The sequence below is a fragment of the Nicotiana sylvestris genome, chromosome 3, assembly GCF_000393655.2.
Source record: "Nicotiana sylvestris chromosome 3, ASM39365v2, whole genome shotgun sequence".
Lineage (NCBI taxonomy): Eukaryota > Viridiplantae > Streptophyta > Magnoliopsida > Solanales > Solanaceae > Nicotiana > Nicotiana sylvestris.
The window spans coordinates 17,162,901-17,166,549 of NC_091059.1; the positions used below are offsets into that span (position 1 = coordinate 17,162,901).

The following is a 3,649-nucleotide window of genomic DNA, read 5'->3' on the forward strand; positions in this document are numbered from 1 at the left end:
ATCAAACTCACAAACACTGTTAGAAAGATCATAATAAGGGCTTAGACAAGGATGAAAAGAATTAGGACAACCATCCCAATGGCCTACTTGCCAAAAACTTATTGCTCCCAAACGCACACGCAAGTATACGCGGTCGTCAAGTAATAAAGTGACTAAAAGTTAGATGTCGATCCCACGAGGACTTGTGATTAACTATTAACTAAATTAGACTATCATAATTATATAAACAAGAATTAAACCTAGAAGTATTTGATTCTAAACTAATTAAAATAAATAAAAACAAATAATGAACGTCGAATAGAAGAAGAGCAGATTTTAATGTTATCAATGTGATGAAAACGATCTAGGGTTATGGGCTATCTAACATTCCTATTGTATTCTTCAGTTGAATTGACTAACTAATTTATCTAGTTTATTGGTTAATAGGGTTAATATTGCTCATAAGAATCTGTCGAGTTCTTACTCGCCTATTCAAGATAACATAACTCCTATATGCCTATGGAATTAGAACTAACAAGAACGCATTTATAATTCCTGTAAATCAACAAAGCAAGACAATTAGGTATATGTCTATCCTAACTGCGAAACCATTCCCCGACGCCCAGGTTCAAGAACTTGGTCTACTCAATCCTATATGCAATCTAGAATTCCCACTTTCTAGTTCAATTCTAGATTCTTATATAGTATTCAATTGGTGATCAAGCAATCAAATAATTAAGCGTAGCATTAAATAAATAACCCAATATGATAAACTAGGAAATCAAAATCAATATTTGAATAACAATAGTCATGAAAGAACCACAACCCTAGAACGTGAAGTTTAGCTCCACATAGACATGGTAGCAAAACAACAGATCATACAAACGAACATAAAAAACTAAGTTTGGTAGAAGAAAATATGAAACTCGGCCTCCACGGCGGCTCTGTGCTCTCCCTAGGTCCTTGATGTGTCAAAGATCCTCAAAATAATGTTTTTATATGTATTTATACCAAGTAGGGTTGGGCCCAGATGAAAACACCTTCTCCCGCGCGAAATAGGATTCTGGCTTGTAAATTTTGTACAGTCGTGCCGCACCCTGCGGCGCACTATGCGGCGCGCTAGTGGAGATTATCAGCAGCCTTGCATTTTTCTTGTCAGGCCAGTTTTTACACTGCTGCGCCGCACCCTGTGGCACGGCAGTGAGAATTTACAAAAGTGCAAAACATGAAAGTTGTAGCCCTTTTAAATAGCTTTCCAACTATATATTGTGGAGCCCAAACGGAGTTCTGAGCAAAATATTATGTGCATTTTACTAGACAATGCGATGTATGCCCGCTCGATTCTTCGTTTCGTTCTTAACTATCATCCATTGATCCCCGAACACGATCGCGGCTTAATTCCTTGGGCTTTTACTCAGACTTCAAAGCTCCATATCACTTGAATTAATTCCATAACGCCTACATATCAGAATCACTCCTACAAGGCATAAAACACATATTTAGTGCAAAACACTAGCGATTAAAGCTCAAACTCAATTAAAGTGCAGTAAATTAGTGTGTAATAAGAGATCAAAATACACAATTATAGCCTATCATCACTTTACGTATGAAAATTGATTAAAATTGGCATAAAGATCCTCTAACATTAGCTTGCCTAACAAGTGAAATGTTAGGCACCATCACGATCGTGACTATGGGAATTTCGGGTCGTGACAATATACATCCACTTTACAGCTTCTGGATGTTCTTTCTCAGGATTATCAAGAAACCTACTATATTACCGACATCATAAGCAATATTAGGTCTGGTATATACCATTGCATACATTAAACACCCGAAGGCAGGGGAATATGGAATTTTAGCCATGCTTTCTTTTATCTTCCGAGCCACACGATACTTAATGACAAATTAACGAATGATAGAATGAATAGAAACTTTATTTGATAATAACTAAAATTAACAAATACTTAAGTACAATATCGAGAGATCATATTCAGTACATTATATGATGAATTCTTTTTAAAATACAGAAGGGCCACCAATAGAATCACTGCATGAAGAAACCAACGAGGGAGAAAAGCATAGAGGTTCCGATCAAAGCACCAGAAATCGGCAAAGAAAAACCAGCTCCAGCATCGGGCGATGGCGCCGGTGGCATACCAACTTCCTGTGCCGAGGCTGCTATGGCAGCGACCATGACGGCGAGAACGAATGCCTTGACAATGTTAACTTGCGCCATTTCTATAAAATTGAAGAAAGAATAAGTACTCAAATTGCTTTCAGAAGTTGATATTGAGTGCTAAAAGGCAATTTGAGCACTTGGATTGAAGTGGTGAAGTTTAGAATAAGATGTCTTTGATATATATAGGTAATGAATGAGAAATGAGTTTGAAGAAGACCAACTCAATTGCCGAGTAAATTGACCTGGTAATTAGATTCGGTGACCAAAAAAGATCATTATTAGTATAAGATGTGGTGCTAATAATAATTTGACCAGCTCATGTTCGGCGCCTCTAGGAATCTGCCACATGATGTGAATCAGTGGTTGGCCTATCCATGTTATGGTAGGTAATGTCAACAACGTTCAAATCTTGGTTAAGTACGTAATATTTAGGCCATGAAAGTTTCAAGAAATAAAAAAAAATGAAGTATTCATAAGGAGATACAACCGTCATTAAGTAAATTGATAGGTGACTCTTACTCCATTTAGCAAGGTGTAGGAAATTTGTTGGTTTAGTCATCTTTCAAGTAGGGCTGTTACACCTCATATTTTCGTACGTGGAAGTACGCCATAAGTAAATTGATATAAGATCGAAAATGAGATGTTACGCCCCGCAATTTCGCACGTTGAAGTTTCATCATAAGTTAATCGACGTAAGTTTGAGAATGAGATTTGTTTTGGGATTATAAGTATTACGCTATTTCAGACAAGTGATAAGTTAGTTCGTGAAGGTGAAAAGGTGAGAGAATCGAAGAAAATAAATTTTGTCGAAAATTAACATTTTGGAATAAAATACGGCCCGAGCTAAAATACCCGATATTTATGGACTAGTACCATACAAGGTACCACATGTCCATGATAGTAAAGCGTATAAAGTGTGTTAAAAATGAATAGTATTTTAAATAATTTAAAATAATTCTTAATTTTATGGGTAATTGATTAATTACCGGGTAATGAGACATTACGTAATTACCTAATAAGTAGATAATAATTAATATTTCCCCCACCCCTTGTGGCAGCCACTATGTCTATGTACATATGACTCATACAATTAAGGAAAAGGTGGAAAAACATTATGGAATTCAAGATATAAGTGCTTAGTCATAAGGAATCCAAAACTTAAGTCTTCGAGGTTAAAATGCTTAGTGGTAATGTTGAAGACTTCAAGACAGAAGCCTTCATGATTCAAGTCTTTAAGTTATTAGAGAACCAAGGACGTTCATGTCCAAAAAAGCAAGAAACAGATATTATTTTCATAATTCAAAATACGTTAGGAACCGAAGCTAAAATTCAATTCATGACGGATTCCAACGAGAATTTGTTAGAATCGTAGCAACCTAAAATTTTGCGGTTCTAAAGGAGTACGGTGCAATCTTCTCCAAAAATATTATACGGAGTTTTTCCTATTTCAGGTATTTTAAGGCTATCTCTTCTTTCTTTTTGACATGT

At 35.9% G+C, this 3,649-nt stretch overlaps 1 long non-coding RNA gene across 1 annotated transcript; it reads right to left on the reverse strand.

Moving 5' to 3' along the window:
* Window positions 1–770: 770 nt before the first annotated feature.
* Window positions 771–2,378, reverse strand: LOC138886844 (uncharacterized). Its single transcript, XR_011405764.1, has 2 exons — window positions 1,980–2,378; window positions 771–1,456 (listed from the first exon to the last, which is right to left on the reverse strand). It is a non-coding gene; the product is annotated as an uncharacterized lncRNA (long non-coding RNA).
* Window positions 2,379–3,649: the final 1,271 nt, after the last annotated feature.